Source organism: Sceloporus undulatus, chromosome 5, assembly GCF_019175285.1.
Source record: "Sceloporus undulatus isolate JIND9_A2432 ecotype Alabama chromosome 5, SceUnd_v1.1, whole genome shotgun sequence".
Taxonomy (NCBI): domain Eukaryota; kingdom Metazoa; phylum Chordata; class Lepidosauria; order Squamata; family Phrynosomatidae; genus Sceloporus; species Sceloporus undulatus.
Genome location: NC_056526.1, coordinates 6,458,767 through 6,476,654, shown reverse-complemented (window position 1 = coordinate 6,476,654; position 17,888 = coordinate 6,458,767). Strand labels below are relative to the sequence as shown.

Sequence of the window (17,888 nt, the reverse complement as noted above, 5' to 3'; positions counted from 1 at the left end):
TCTGCATCTGAGAAGTAGACCAAGTCTAGGGAAACTTATGCAGCAACGTCTTTTGCACAGTTAGTTTAAAAGGTGCTACAAGATCTCTTTGCATACACATATTCCAGATTAACATGGGTATGTCTCTAAATTCTGTATCTGTTTGAGTATCTCTAGACAGATAGACAGGCAGGCAGGCAGGCAGGCAGACAGATGATAGACAGACAGACAGACAGACAGACAGACAGACAGACATTCTTCCAAGAACTTCAAGGCAGCATACAAGTATTTCCTTTCTCACCCCATTTTATCCTCATTGCTTGTGCAGCAGGAATGCAAGTATTTCCTTCTTATCCTATTTTACTCCCATAACAACCTAGTGAAGCAGGGTTAGGAAGGCTGTGTCTGGCCCAAGGTCAATCAAAGGATTTAAAGGCAGAGTGAGACCTTCAACGTGGATCTTTCCAGCCCTGCTCCAACCACTGCTTCATGCAACCACTTGCAAAGCTGGGGGTGAGTCAAAATCCATTACAAAATGAATGCTTGCCAGAAAAGGAAGGTCTTGGACTGCCTCAACATGCTACGAACAAGGATGTCAGGCTCTTTGGGGAGGCATTACACAGATACACTAGTTAGAATATTCTTTCTCTGATTAACTGCCCTTTGCACTAGTGTGGGTAGTAGTGGTTACGGAAGACCCTCCAAACATGAGCTTAGCCATTGGTAAGGTACATATGGAAGTAGGGATTACCTTAGGGTTACTGGTCTTAAGTCACTGAGTCATATGTGCCAACATATCCATCAGTCATATGAAAGATATATAGTTCCAGCATCAGAAGGTAGTCTCCATATAACTTGCTTTGGGACATGAGCAGGAGAGTACTCTTGCATTTGCGTCTTGCTGTGGGGGAACAGGTCTTTGGTCTGATAAATGCAGTCTCAAAGCTGCTACAAGATCTCTCTACATACTGATTCTGCAGACTAACACAATTACACCTTTAGAGAACCAAAGGGAGAGAAGCTATGCCCTAGCCGACATGGTCAGTTCTTTAAAGGAGCTGTTGAGAGAGTTACACCCTATCTCCAAACTAGGTTTAGCACCTTGAACAGCTCTCTGGTGCTGGATTTTACGCACTCCAGAATTGTGTGGAAGATATATGGATTGGTATTTTAATTGTAAGATAAAATCAACTGGAGAGAGAGAGAAAGAGAGAGTTTGTATGTCTGTATGCCTTCACAACCACACACCAAGGCAACCAACCGGCACTTTCACCCTCCCAGCCCAAGCCAATCTGGCAGCCCTGTAGGATCCTGACATAACGACATTAATTCCACATCCCTGGAGCCTCATGCCACTCATTTTTATTCTGCCAGGCAGGTTGCTATGAAAGATGCTCGGCAAAGGTCAGCCATCAGAGGAACCCTCCTGGCAGCTGTTTGTTTGTTTGTTCGAACATTATCTGGGACTGGCGGTTGTATTTATATCCACTGAAGTATCAAGACAATTAATATCCTCTCCCAGTAGCAAACAGATGCTTTGCGTTCAAGTGCTCCAGCCTCAGCCAAGCTCGGAATGATCTCCTTAATGAGCAAACAATACTATTAATCTTTAAAGATGCAGGTGCCGTCCTCTCTGCCTCTAAATATCCAGGCTAGCCAAAGGATATGAGTGCCAAGAAGCTCCAGCCTAATAGGAAACCTGAGCGCAGGGGAACAAAATCAATAGGATCGAGGTTAACAGGGGAAATCTTCTAGGAGGAATCAGAAACCTTAGCATCACAGTGGGCTTTCTGGAAAAGACAGTCTAGCATGGGCTGTTCCCTCCTCCCTCCCTCCCATTTTTCTTATTCTTTTTATTTGTTTCATATAGTTCCTCCCCTCTCATTTCACTGAGTATAAGTAAATACTTTTGTCTGAGGCACAACATCCATTACAAAACATTCTGACAAAAACAATGTCTCTAGTCCAACAAGTCAGATACTGGCAATTACAATTGCATTAGACACAGGATGAAAAATAAGTTAAAATCAAAAGACAAACAAAAGGTTACTGAGTTCCTCCAAACACAGGGCAGCTTACTAAAATTTAAAAAAGTACAGTTGGACCTTTTTATACAGGGATTTTTTTAATATTTGATATGTATACTTTTTTGGAACATTTTCAAGCATCCACAGTTTGTGGGGTTTTCAGGCTATGCATTTTGGAATAAACTCTTCTAGAACATGGCCACATAGCCCAAAAAAACCCACAAAAGTCTAAGTATGGATGTCATTCATTCACAAATGCACTTATTCCACTTGTACTCCACCTAGAATGAGATCCAAAGCAGAATGGGATCTGGATCAGTTGCTTTAGATTCCTTGATGCTTGGAAGGGTAATTGACTTCTGCCATCAAGGGGCAGCCCTCTTGTCTGTTCATTATTTCATTTAGTTATTTTAATTGTTCAAGCACCTAACAAAAGCAATTGTCCTTGCCACTGATGCTCATAATAACATGGTAGAGCCACAATAAGATGTTCAAGTCACACAAAGCATATCACGGATGGAGAGACCAGCACAGCAGAAAATATAATACAGTATGTTCTTTATTTATGGGTTTAAAAAAAAAAGCCAAAGTGTTTTGTAAGTCTTATGTAATTACGTATTGTTTAATTGAAATGATTTTTTTTTTAAAAAAATGTTATTGTAAAGTTTCTAACTTTTTATCTGTAAGCTGCCTTGGGTTTTTTTCTAGGAGCAAGGCAGCATATAAAATGAATGAATGAATGAATGAGGACACAAAAACTTATGTACATTATCATCAGAGGCAACATACATTATCATCAGTGTGAAATGCCTGAGGATACACTGGTTTGAAGCTTATCATTATATGTAACTTGAGTAGACCCATTGATGCAATGGATTTTGCCTACATGTTGACTCACCATTTGACAATTCATCCAATGAGTCTACTCTGGATGGGGCAGATCGATAGACTTCAGGCCTAGCAGACTAGCCGACCTGGACCTTTGATCCCTTTCTACAGGTCTCCTAAATTAGAAAGTATCAGATCAAAGCATTAAAACCTTCTGTCCCTGAAGGTGCAACAGGCCCGGTGCTCGGCACATCAATCCAAGTTGCCCTAAGCACCAGCCGGACACAGCAGTTATGACTGAACAGAGACCTCCCTAATGTCTTATTGCTTTTCCGATATCATTTCCTCACCCTAGTTTATGAATCTAATGTCCCCCAAAGGACAGGAGGTAAACTCTTGCAGCCTCCCTTGTTCCCAAGGTAGAGAAAGAAAGCAGGACCTTGGCATATGATCTAACACCAAGGCCGTTATGTGTGTGATGTATTCCTGCTGTTCCATTGATCCGGGCTACACAATGTTGCTTTATTGATCGTGGCAATCGGGGAGGGCAAGCGGCCGGCAAGGCAGAGGAGTGGGCTGGTTGTTATTACTGGTGAGACACCCTCTTTCCCCCACTTTCTCTTTCTCTGTCCATTCTTAATCACTTTCTGTAATTTGTCTAATCTCTGCTTGCAGTTGATCAATTGATCATCATAAAGCCTCTGAGGCAGCTTGGATTCCAGGAGTTGGCTGCATGCATCCTTTGCAAAACTCAGGCTGATGGCTTCTGTCTGAGGGGCAATGAATCTCTTGTGGGTTTTAGGAGCTACTCAATGAAAGATCCATGCTGCAGAACTCTAAATCCCAAACGTGGGTCTAATTTGCGCTTGAGAGATAATGCAGTTTGATACCACTTTGCCTGGGATTTGCAGTTTTCTGAGATATTTAGCAATCTCTGTCAGACAGCTCTGGTGCCACAACAAACAGCAAAACCCAGGATTCCATAGCACTGAAGCATGGCGCTGCAGGAATAATCCAGTTTGACATCACTTTGAGCATTTCTGCAGCGCAGATGCAGCCTTAGACCCAATCGGCACTGCAGAATAAATGCCGTTTGACATTGATGTCACTATCATGTGATGGAATGCTGGGATTTGCAGTTTAATGAGATACTGTGCCTTCTCTGTCAGAGAACCAGGGTGTGATAACAAACTACAAATCCCAGGATTCCATAGCACTAAGCCATGATAGTTAAAGCAGTACGGCAGTGCAGATGCTGCACCAGTGAGATGAAGATCACTACTGGGGCCAGCCCAAGACATTCTGCTGCCTGAGGCAATGGCATCTTCCAAACCATAATACAGAAGCCTAGCCTGGCAGTAGGATCTTACTTCAGCATCTGCAATGGGATAATATCCTCCATCACACCCAACGACACCAGCTTTGTTTAGGGCAGACAGTGGGAAATTATCATGTTTGAACTACATCTCCCATAATCCCCCAGCCAGCATGCCTGCTGCCCACTACTGAGGAACTGAACTGAGGAGTTTCAACTATCTTTCCATACTTCAAAATTCCCCATAATTTTTGTTTTGTTTTATTTTATTTTTATTCTGGCTTTCACTGAAATTGGACCCAAAGCAGCTCACAAAAATGCTTGAAAAGCAACAGCAATAAAACAGTATAATTTTGAAACACAATCAGAATAACACCTTAATATAACCAAAAAAAATGTAAAATCCTTAAAAATACTAACTTAAAAATATAAAACCAATTAAAACATGCCAAAGGAATCACCCCAAATAAAAAGCCTTCCCGGGCACAATTACATATTAAAAGCCCAATTTACACAATTATATTGAGTTGTTGTTGCTGCTGCTGCTGCTGCTGCTGCTGCTGCTGTTGTTGTGTGCCTTCAAATCATTTCCAACTTGTGGCATCCCTAAGAAGGAACCTGTCATGGGGGTTTTCATGGCAAGATTTGCTCAGAGAAGGTTTGCCATTGCCTTCCTCTGAGGCTAAGAGAGTGTGACTTGCCCAAGCTCACCCAGTGGGTTTCATGGCCAAGTTGGGAATCGAACCCTGGTCTTCAGAGTCATAATCCAACACTCCAGCCACTGTGCCACGCAGGCTCTTTACTATATAGTGCTAATATATGGCTGATCCTGCCCAAGTGACACTCTCTCAGCCTCAGGGGATGGCAATGACAAACTTCCTCTGAACCAACCTTGCCAAGAAAACCCCATGATAGGGTTGCCATAAATTGAAAGTGACCTAAAGGCACACAAGAACAGATATTTTTTTCTGTGCAGACAAGTATTTAAGACAGAAAGTTTTTTAAAGAATGGGCCAGGTGTTACATTCTTTTGAAGTGGTCTAAACATTTGAACCTTTTTAACTGTATTGTATTCTTTTAACATGTAATTTGTTCCAATATTGTTATAATTTAATTCTATCTTAATCTCACTTTTCAGTATGCTTTTAATTGTGCTATTTTTTAATATTGCCGCTCTGAGTCCCTGTTGTGGGGAAAGGGTGGGATAATAATAACAACAACAAACAACAATAATAATATAGTACTATATTCCACTTTAGCTGTCATGACAACATCTCATGGAATCAGGAGATGTCAATCAAGGGGGAGCATTTCAAAGTCTGAGTCAGAGAACTCTAGGGCATTACAAAACTACAAATCCCAGGATTTCACGGAATGTTGCCATGGCAATTAAAGTGGAATCATAGTGCGAAAAAGCATGGTGTGGATGGGCCCCTGACTCCTTTCATTGGCACATATCTCTTTTTAATCTTGCAGCCTGCATGGAGCTGGAGAAGGAGCCAGCCGGAAGCCTGGGAGCCTTTGCTCTTGGCAAAGCCGTGGGTTGTAATCCAAGAAAAGCCTCACCCACTGACCTCTTTGCTATGCCAACTAGGCTGCAAAAATTAGGTCAAAGCAAGGTCTCAGCGGAAATCAAAACAGAGGAACTATGTTGATCCTTCCTGTACACAGCACTGAGATTCCCCGCATGGGCTCACAAGTTTTAAAAAGCTGTTCCTTTTCCTGAACTACATGTGCTGGCACTGATTCAATGGATAGGACAGGGATAGTCCAAGAAATGCTGCTGCCCAAGAGAGAACAGAAAGTGGCACCATCCAAGGATATTGCTATGGGGGTGAAAGTGTTTGCTCCCCCCACCATAAGAAACTACCTTCCCAGTGAAATTTTCCTTCAGTTACCAAATTTCTAGATTGTGGTAGATCCTCAGTTGAAGATATTTAGATATGGAATTTAGGCATGCCAAGAAAAAGCGGCAGGCAAAGTGACCAAGGGAACTGCGATTGTTGTTGTGTGCCTTCAAGGCATTTTGGCTTATGGTGACCCTATCATTTTCTTGGCAAGTTTCTTCAGAGTGGGTTGCCACTGCCATCCTTTGAGGCAGAGAAAGTGTGATTTGCCCCCAAACACCCAGTGGGTTTATGTGGCTGTGCTGGGATTTGAATCCTGGTCTCCAGAGTCATAGTCGAATGCTTTAAACCACTACTCCACATTGGCACTCTGATCCAAAGGAATGCAAATACCATAAACAGGAGACTTTGAGGTACGAAGCGTTTTCATTCTCTCATTCTCTGCAGTGCTAGAAATTGGGGGACTACAGGAAAATTTCACTTGGGAGGCAGAATCGTAGTTTGGAGGTCTATGCTCTTATTCCATGTTCCCTATAGCTACAGTATGTCCTGACACTGCCGTGACCATGCTGGCTGGATGTTTTCAGAGTTGCAATCCAAAGTAGAGGAGCTTTATGGAAAAGTTTGATGCACAGTAACAGAACTCAAAGGGATCCAGAAGTCCAGGATATACCATTGCAATGTGTCTTTTATTTTTCCCAGAACATCCCAGGGCCATTGGTGGCTTCCAGCCTCCGTGTCAATGTGTCCACTCTTTAAAGGCCTTTAAAGGACTTTTAAAAGCACTTTAAAGAACCTATCCATGGTATAATTTGCACTGCAGAAATAGTGCAGTTTGACATCACTTTAACTGCCATGGCTCCATGCCGTGGAATCCTGGAATGTGCAGTTTTGTGAGATATTGAACCTTCTCTGCCAGAGAGCTCTCTGGTGCCACAACAAACCAGAAATCCCAGGATCCCATAGCATGGATCCACGGCACTTAAACCAGTGTAAAACTGCATTATCTCTCAAGTACAGGTTAGATCCAAGTTGCTTAAGCTATTTGGGATTTAGGGCTCTGCAGCTTGGCTCTTTCAGTGAGTAGCTCCTCAAATCCACAGCAGATTCATTGCCCCTCTGACAGAGAGGCCATCAGCTTCTCCTGATAAGCTCCCTTCTTGCTAAGCCCAGGTATTTTCAGGCCCATAAAAGGCCTAGCCATACCGGGGATGCCATTGAATTTCCTTCCCTTCCTTTCTCTGCACAGCAAGGGCCCTTTGCGCCAAGTCCACACAACATTCCCGTTCCCCAGTCAACTGACAGATGACATAATTTTTGAAATCTTGGTTTACACACACTCCCCCCAGGCCAGCTGATTGATAAATTAGACACTTACAAGCCATGTGCTAATCAATGGGAAGCGTTGGTTTGTAGCAACAAGAGGCAAGCTCGGGAGAGCTAATTTTTCAAGGTAACAGCCTGCCAAGAGCAAGCCTTCAGCAGGCAAGAAGTCTCGCCAGGCCATCCATTAGCAAAGGCTGGGCTCTCGCCACAAGCAGCCGGTTCGTGCCAGGAGGAGTGGACTCTGCCCTTGGTGGGGATCGCGTGACATTGGGACCGAGCTTCCAGAGATGAATGCCACACTTGATCATTTGCACACAACAATTCATTGAGAAAGCAACATAGAATTTGGGACTAGGTAGCCCTTGAGATGCCTTCCAAAGCTAAGATTCTGTCGAAGAGGTTGTAGCATAAGATTTCATAGATTTGGTCTACTTCCTCAGAGGCATGCAAACATCTGAGGATATAGACCATGTCTATCAAAACCTATACTACAACTTGGTCTACAGAGTCTCAAAGATGCTACAAGATCCCTTGGTAGATAGGTATACCTATGAGGAACATGGCTTGGAAATGGAAATGTTTGAGACTTCAGCTCCTAGGACCTCTCAGTCAGTGTAGTCAGGCTGGCTGGAGGATTCTGGGCAATGTAGTTCAAAAAAAGTTAAAACTTCCAAGTTCAAATCAGTAGAGTGTTTAGATATATTTGTATACATACATACATACATAAACTAGATACTTCCCTGTGAATATTATCAGACAAGGGATAGAAAAACTTGGTATGAACAATGAAGATAGAATGGGTAAATATTATTTTGTGGAAACTCTCCCGAGGTTGTAGAAATGGAAGCAGTGAATGATTTTGGAATGAATGTGAGATATATATATATATATATATATATATATATATGAATGAATATTGGGAAGAGTGTGTAATGGATGTGTATTTATGTTTGGTTTTTTTTTTTAAATTGTGTTACATGATTTTATATATACACACACACACACACACACACACACACACACACACACACACACACACCTTATTGAACACAAAGCATGAACATATGCCTAAACATGTTTGGGATCTATCTGTCTGGTGATTACATGAGGACTCCTCTGTTGTGCTGCTTAGAAGCATCTGGCCTTGTGTCCACTTATTTGTAGGATTGCCAGACCAGACATTCTTGAGCTGAAGGGATGAGATCATGCTGCCACACAATAAATACAATGGTGACCTCTTGGGATCTGGAGGACCCCACAGAAGTATAGTTGGCATGGTCATAATGGGGTCTTTGAATGACCAAGAGCTGTCATATGAGAACTGCAGCGGAAACCTTCTGAGATCACCACATTTACCCAAAATGTGTACAGCCACTTGCAAAGAAGCAAGTCAGACACTCCCAGACAGATGTACAGGCTCAGTCTGAGACTCATCAGGCACTCATAGACATAGCTTCTTCCCTCTCCCACACATAATCTATGCCTAACACACACAGGACAACACCAGAGCTAAGATTTTGCAGAGGAGTATAAAAGTTCTGTGGGCAGAGCTATGCCACATCTGTTGCAACCTCCTCCCTTCATGACCGTTCAGGGATCGAGGGAATGCTAGCAGGATTGGAGAGGCATCTGACTATGCGTCCATGGCCAGGCACAGAACCATAACATCATCCCTAGGCTGCATCTGCACTGCAGAAATCATGCAGTTTGACACTGCTTTAACTGTCATGGCTCAATACGATGGAATTCTGGTATTTGCCTCATTGCCAATGGTCACACTGCCGGCTTCACTTGTGCAATGGTCCCAATGGGATAGCTAGATCTCTGCTCCATTCCTGAGAATATGAACATTTTGCAATGGTACAATTCAGCTTTATGTGACTGTAAGTCAGTTTGCAATGATGCAACTTCCCAAAAGGACGCCAGCCATCATATTAAATTAAGAGTGTCATTAAATCACTATTCTTCACTACCCCCACCCCCCACACACACACACACACTTCATCCAAAGCCTTGCCTTTTGCATATGGGTGAGTGAGATAGCAAGTGAAAGAAATATTTGCACAACCCCTTTCCATTTGACTCAGCCCTGCAATAAGCCCCTCCTTTTCTAACAATGGGGTGTGTGGGTCAGTTGTTCCCAGAACCATTGTGTTTCCTCAGATCCTTTGGTCACAACGCTTGCAGCATTGGAAGGGGACAGTTACCGTTTTCTCCCCCTCACACAATACACCTGGGGAAAACTTCCAGGGTTTATAATCTCTTTGTTTGATGGCTTGTCAGAAAAGGCTGGCTGAGGAAAATGTCACTCCGTCAGGCCAGTGGGGTGGCGGTGGGGAACCAGTCGAAGGCAATCTGGCAGGACTGGCTCAGGAAAACGTTCACAGGGCCTGGCTTCAACACACTACCTCCTGGGCAACACTTGATAGGCTTGTCTCATCCCTGCCGCTTTTGTGCTGTGACTGGCACTTGTTGTATTGACGCTGAACTCCTGACCTTGTGTTGTCTCGGTCTGTGACCTTATGTCAAAACCACTTTGGGTAGAGTTTCATTGACCAGGTTTACCTCAGCTTCCCTACGGAGACGGATTGCTCAAGCCTAGTGAGATACTCTTTTTCATCTCTCTGTCTCCTTGTCTATCTTTCACAGCATCAGAGAGGAAGGAGCAAGGAAGCATTATTAACTTGAGGTGTCACTTCATCAACCCTTCTGGTTCCCTTAAACATCACAGTCCATCATGATAAGGCCTCAGTGCCTTAGGGAAACAAAGAGGTGTCTGTATGGGACAAAATACTCTGGGAGAAGATGTCCCCCATGGCACAGTGGGACACATGTGCAAACAGCATGCCCTCTATTCTTTCATTCAAATCATTGATAAAGATGTTGAATAGCACTGGGCCCAGGACAGAACCCTATGGCATCCCACTGGTCCCTTCTCTCCAGGATGAAGAAGAAGAGCCTCGCTGAGCACCCTTTGGGTTCGGCCGGTCAACCAATTACAAATCCACCTAACAGTTGCATTGTCTAGCCCACATTTTACTAGCTTGTTTGCAAGAATATCATAGGAGACCTTGTCAAAAGCCTTATTCAAATTAAGGTATACTATATCTACAGCATTCCCTTCATCTACCAAGCTGGTAATTTTATCAAAACAAAGAGAGATCAGATTAGTCTGGCATGACTTGTTTTGGAGAAACTCATGTTGACTTTTTGTGATTATGGCATTCCCTTCTAAATGTTCACAGACTCTCTGTTTAATGATTTGCTGTAGAATCTTACCTTGTATTGATTTAAATCTGGCCTAATAAGGATATACCCCCAGTTCGGTGCTGAATGCTCCAGATGCCGTCCAGACAGTTTGCACCAGAATCGGGGAGTGCATTCTACTGATTGGTCACCTTGAGGATGTGGAGAAGATGTGGAATTTAGCCCAGGCAAACATGGCCAGAATGTCTTAATTCCACACACAAACTGATCCCACACAACCACACAAATCTTCTGTTTTCTCTTTGGTTCTCTCCCTCATACTCCTACTCCCATTTCGCCCTAAGGAAGCATGTTGTCAAACCCTGCACTGCTGGGAAACACTTAAGGTTATGCATATAGTTTTATTTTTACTGTTTCAATGTGTTTTCATATTTTTAAACTGTTTTAATATGTACTGTTTTTATCTTTGAACTGAGTGGTGTTTTAATATTGTACTAGTTTAATTCTATTTTGTTGCAAACTGGTGTATGTCTTTAATTGTACTGTTTTAATTTGTAAGTCGCTTTGTGTCCCAATTTTGGGAAAGAAGCAGGATATGAATAAATATAATACTAGTCAAAGTAGTAGTAGTAGTAGTTATTATTATTATTACAATTGTTTCAATGGGTTCTAAGTGGCCAACTTCTGGTTGGTTAATCCCAACTAGAGTAGAATCATATAATAATAGAATCATAAAATCACAAAATATTAAGAGTTGGAAGAGACTACAATGGCCATATAGTCAGGCAGGAATTCACAACTAAAGCCCTCTTGAAAGAGGCTCATTCAACCCTCTATTTAAAAACCTCCAAAGCTGGAGTAAACCCATTGAATCTAATGTTCAATAGCAAGTCAACATATGATTCAATGATTGATTCATTGATTCAATGGCTCTACTCTAGTAGGGGACTACTAATAGTAATCAGGCCCATGTAATATGGACGTTATTGTTGCTGTTGTGAACCTCTCTTAGGTTTTCTTAGCAAGTTTCTTCAGAGAGGGATGCCTTTGTGACCCTCTGAGGTGGAGACAATGTGACTTGCCCAAGGTCACCCAGTGGGTTTCCTTAGCTGAGCCAGGATTTGAATCCCAGTCTGCAGATTCATAGTCCAAAGCTCAGACCATTACACCACAGTGGCTACATTTGTGCAATTCTGCTAACACAGCCATGAATTGAATACATCGTTGGCCCCAAAAAGTACAACCACACGTACAAAAACAGTTGCACATGTGCATGACAACCACAGGAAGCTGGCTTGAGTCTATCTACTTTTGCTGGAAAGTTCACTTGAAGCGATGGTCAGATAGACCAATGTATTCTGCCTTTCCTCTTATCCTCCACCATGTTCTTGCTTTTAGGAGCAGAAGAGGGCAGCCAATTAGGGGGGAAAGGGAGAAACTCTTTGTTTGCACACACAGATCTTGGCAGGCAGAAAGGCAGAAAAAGAAATGCAATGGGGAAAACATTAGCCTGAGCCTTAATATCCTGGCAATTGGGGGAGGCAAAAGACATGGGGAATGAAATGTTCTAGAGGATTTGAATGGTTCCAATTAATGTAATAGAAATTTCTTCCAAAGAATGCTGTGTGGGACCATCAGGGAACAGGCAAAGTCCTTCTTGGACCCTAGGGCTCAGAGGGATCCACTTCACTTTTTCGATACCTTTGGACAGGCTTCAAGCACAAGAGGACACCAGTCTCCGCTGGAATAATAGGAACTACCAACTCACTTATCACAACCAACATCTGTTCCTAAATCTGAGATAGAGCCAGCAACATTAAGCATTGTCCAGAACAAAGTGTGTAATCCAGGATCTTGGGGCCCCAAGCAGATCTTGGCTGCTCCTTGTAAAGCCTATAAAGCTGGCAGATCCCACCCATGGCCCCCACAACCCAAATGGTCACCAGGATTGCCTGCCAAGCACCGCTGTCCCATGCTTTCTGGGACTATGCTTTTCCAACTCTTAGTGGAATAGCAGTCAGTTCTGTGGCGATCTGTGGAAAATGGAAGAGGCTTTCACCTTCACGATCTCCTCAGCTGCTGCTACAATGCAGAATTAATGCAGTTGTACATCACTTTAACTACCCTGGCTCCATCTGATGAATCCTGGGATTTGTGTTTGTGGCGGCACCAGAACTCTCTGACAGAGAAGGCTAAATATTTCACAAAAGTACAAATCTCAGAATTCCTTAGCATTGAGTCATGGCAGTTAAAGCAATGTCAAACTGCATTAACTCTGCAGTGTAGAGGCAACCTTCATTTCCAGTGCACTAAAATGTGATGGAGCAGACTGTTGAGTAAGAGATGTAATCTGCTTTAGGTTTTATATAATAATGATAATACTCATCATCATCATCATCATCATCATCATCATTGTTATTATTATTCTCTTACCTGCCTCTCCCCATGGATCAAGTTAAAACTGTAAAGGAGTAACAGGCTGGCTGAGGGATTATGGGAGCTGACACCCAAAAGGTAATTTTCCTGCACTCTGGGCTTGATAGTCCTCCTTGCATTTCTAGCAGATAGAGTCAGATTGTGCCGTCTGGTAGGAGGAAGTGGACTGAACTGTATATTGATTGAACTTTGCAGTCAATTCTTCTCCTACTGGCTTCCAGTAAAACATAATCAAATAGTACTATCCTCGGGCATCCCTTGACATATGCAAGGAAGTATGAAAGTATCTAATGGAGTGCTTGTCATGGGAAGACTTTTCCCTATGAAACAAATGTTAGAAAATGAGGGGCATCCCAGCTTGAAGTCTGTACAGTGGGCCCTTGGTATCTGCTGGGGTTTGGTTCCAGGACCCCACATGGATACCAAAATCCATGGATGCTCAAGTCCCAGTAGATACAAATAAATTTGTGTCCATTATATAAAATACCAAAATCAAGGCTTGCTTTTTGGGATTTCAATTTTTAAAAATATTTTCAAGTCATGGATGCTTGAATCCATAGATAAAAAAATCTGTGGGCATGGAGGGAGAACTGTAACTCCATGAAATTATCACGATTTTGCACAGCCACTTGATCTTCTTAAACCAGTTTGTCACTCTTAACAGTAGTGATGATGCCCAGTCACCACAAGGTGGCAGCATCTAGATGAAAGCAATCGCCAAGAACAGCAGGATTGGAAAAAGCACCTGCCCTTTAGTTTTGGTGCTGAAGTCACAGTGAGTCCATTAGTTCTGGAGAGGAGGAAAGTCCTCTTTCCTGTTGCCTCTTAGTAACTTCTAAGAAGAATCCTACCCACTTTTCATGCAGGACAGTGTGAACGACAGATCTGTCATTTTGTAGACTGGAATGCCTACAGTCAAAACCAAGATGTGGTTGCACTTTGCAAGATGTAAACTGCATACAACAATTCTCAGTGGGAGCACACTGAGCATAAGGATCAAGATACCATTTCCCCTGCAAACATGAACCCATCGGGTAATGCTTTTGTCTTGCCTCCCCTTTTCCTCAGCTGTTTTCCTCTCTGTCAGGATATGCTCTACAGAAATCTTCGGCAACGATTGCTGTCCTGATGTGTTTCCCAAAACTCTTACTGGCCTTAGCCAGTACAGAATATGGGGAAAGGTTATAGGTCTTTTAAAATGTGGATTTTTGTTGTTGTGTGCCTTCAAGCCAGTTCCAATGTACGGCAAATCTAAGGCAAACCTACCCAATATCTCATAGATGGTGATGCTCAGCCAACTGGAATTTGACATTTTGTATCCCCCTCTTTTCCATAAACCATGATGTACCCCTGAAAAAAAATGCGTGTACCATCATGTTTGATTGTCCTCATGTGCAACCTGTACTCAGGACCTGAAGCTACTGTTAGAACAAAATATGAAGAAACAAAATGGTTCCCAGTCAGAAAGGGGGGTCAGACAAGGCTGCAATCTATCACCACATTTGTTCAACTTGTCTGCAAACAATACAATAGTCAGGGCAGGTTTCGACTCAGAGGAAGGAAGAGTGAAGATAGCAGGAAGGAATATCAACAATCTAAAATATGCAGATGATACCATATTACTAGCAGAAAACAACACAGACTAGGGCCAATTATGAGAGATAGTTAAAAAAGAAAGTGCAAAGGCAAGCTTACTGCAGAATGTTAAGAAAACAAAAAATAATGGCCACAGAGGATTTACATAAATTCAAAGTAGACTACAAGGAAATTGAAACAGTTTTTAAAAATTCCCATAGCTTGGATCAGTCATTGATCAGAAAGGGGACTGAAGTCATGAAAGCAGAAGAAGACTAGGAATGGGAAAGGCAGCTATGAAAGAAACAGATAAGTTCCTGAAGTGCAAAGATATACAACATGAAGGTTAGGATCATCCAAGCCATTGTATTCCCCATCACAATATATGGCTGTGAGAGGTGAAAAGTGAAGAAAGTGAAGAGAAAGAAAACCCACTCATTTGAGAAGAGTATTGAGGATACAGCAGACAGCCAAAAAGACAAACAAATGGGTTCTAGAACAGATGAAGCCTGAAATCTCCCTGGAAGCCAAGATGATGAGGTAGGATTCGATAGAAAAGGCAATAATGCTAAGAAAGGTGGATGGCAGTAGAAAGAGAGGAAGACTACAAACCCCTTTCCTTCTTCACATCCAGACTGCTCAAAACCATCTAGACCCTCTGCATCTTCCTCTCCAGTTTCTGAGCGCACAGCATGCACATGTTTAATCCATTTAGGCTCTGGGAGCTTCAGCGTCATAAACTGCACTTCATTTATTGCTGTTTTTCATGAAATTACCCCCTACCCAGGAAAATCGTGATGGAAAATTTGGGGTGGTGGATATTTCTCTGTCTCTTTCTCTCTCCTTCCCATCATACAAGCAGCTGGCATTCCATAGTTCCATGACAGAAATCAAAACAAGGAAGGCATTGGAAGAATTATGGAAAACAATGATGAATATCCAACACAAATGGCCAAGGAAGCAAAAACAAAACAAAACAAAAAGAGTGAGTTTTAGGGACTGAAGGATCTATTACAGATGTGGGGACAAAAGGGAAAGGGCTCATAGATCATTGCAGAGCAATGGTTTTCAACTGAGAAACATAGCTCTGGATGTTGCTGGACTTCAGCTCCTGGAGACCCAGCCAGGATGGCTAATGGTTATGGATTCTGGGAGATCATAGAATCATCGATTTGGAAGAGATCACAAGGGGCACCAGTTTCTTCCTGCCATGCAGGAAGACACCATCGAAGCACTTCCAGTGACAGAGAGACATCCAGTCTCTGTTTAAAACCCTTCCAAGAAGAAGACTCCACTGCACTCCAAGGCAATATTCTACTGTTGAACAGCTCTTACCAACAAGTAATATTTAAACATGGCTATCATGTCACCTCTTCACCCTCTCTTCCCCAGGCTAAACATACCATGCTCTCTAAGCCACTTTTCACATAGGGCATGGTTTCTAGACTTCTCACCATTTTAGTTACCCTGGATTGAATGGTTCTCAACCAAGAAGGCTCTATTGGATAGAGATGGTCCATCCAATAGAGCAGTGATGGCGAACCTATGGCACACGTGCCAGAGGTGGCACTCAGAGCCCTCTCTGTGGGCACATGTGCCGTCACCCCAGCACGGAGTTTGCCAAAGTTTGTTAATGGAAAGTCAGGGGGATATGGCACTTTGCAATAAATAAGTGGATTTTGGGTTGCAGTTTGGGCACTCAGCCTCTAAAAGGTTCACCATCACTGCAATAGAGACTTCTTTGTTGAGAACCATTATGGTAGAGGAAGGTAAGTACATTAGGACCCAGAGAAAGAGTGGTTGTTATTTCCAGGATCCACATAGGTGCTTGTTTCTAGCCCAAATTATATCTACCCAAACCTTTAGAGTAAGAGAGGAATAGGAATGGTGCAGGGCTTGTTGGACTGCAAAACACAGCAGCCCTAGTCAGCACAGCCAAGAGTGAGGAATGCTTGAGTTGCAGATTAGCAACATCTGGAATGCCAAAATTCCCATTCCTGGACTAAAGAAATGCTATGGTAGAAACAGAGTTTGTAAGTAACTGATTTCAAATTAATTTGAGAAACAGAAAAGTAAAGAGTTGCCTAGAAATTATTATAAAAGTAATTACTTTTGGGGTGAGGATCATGTGCCCCTGAAGACGTTATTGGATTGCAGCTCCCAGTATGTCCCATCTTGGGCTATGCTGGTTAGGATGATGGGAGTTGTAGATCAACAACTGATTGACCTCCACCTTTGCAATAATGTAACACTGTTTAAGAGGCATCTTCCCAAGTTTTTCATAGCAACAAGAAGGGCCCAAGTTGTACTTATTCATTAAGGAGAAGATGCTATGGGAGTAGTTTAAGAGATGCTAATCCAGTAACAAACAGGTAGGCAAGCAGGGCAAAAAGGAGGAAAGGTTTTGCAGGAATGAAACAGGACAATGAGTCTGTTCTGGATTTTAAGCCAGGATTCTACATCATATTCAGATGAGAGGTGGATGACTGACAACATCCTTTGCTGAATGTCAGCATTGTGTAAATGATGGTGTTCTCTGAATGAGCTTGTTGTTTCCACAACCCAGTGAATAAATTGGTATGGAAAGCTAGCAGGGTGGAGTGGTTTGACTGTTGGACTAAGATTGTGGAGACCAGGGTTTGATTCCCTGCTCAGTCACGAAAACCCAATGGGTGACTTTCAGCAAATCACATATGTTCAGCTCCAGAAAAACCCTGTGATACATTTGCCTTAGAGTCGCCATAAGTCAGAAATGATTAGAAGGCACACAACAGCAACAACAATAGAATGCACCCTATATGTGCAACAGTTATACTTGTAGAATACCATTTAGGGAACTAGGAATTGAATATGAATGCTACATTATAGTCAAACAAAGGTGGAGGGACCCTGCATGTGTATGTATGCATAAAACACCAACAGGATGCTAGCCACTGTTTTAACTTGGAAGGGGAACTGTCCAAGGTACTAAAAGTATGGGGAGGATGGATTGGAGAGCTCCTTTCAAAGCCCACATTCACTATCCCACTGACACAGAAACCATCTGCTCACAGGGACTCCTTCCCCAAGCCAGACCTGATCCTGTGCTCCAGTTTCACTTGCTGGTCCCATGCAGCCTCTGCTTTCTCTGTAGTCGCACTGCAGAAATAATCCAGTTTGACACCACTTTACTGCTTTGCTCTGGTGCCACAATAGTCCCCAGAATTCTATAGCAATGAGCCATAGCCATTAAAGTGGTATCAAACCAGATTATTTCTGCAGTGCGGATGCAGCCCTGGTCTTATTGTCTGCCACCATCTCCCATTCCCTGTCTCTTGTTACCCCATGGGGATGCCTTCTGGAGCACAT

The 17,888-nt window shown here is 42.8% G+C and overlaps 1 protein-coding gene across 2 annotated transcripts in view; it reads right to left on the bottom strand.

The window, feature by feature from the left end:
* The window catches only part of PLXNA4 (plexin A4), a 611,693-nt gene that overhangs the window by 263,539 nt on the left and 330,266 nt on the right, over positions 1-17,888 (bottom strand). The window lies entirely within an intron of this gene.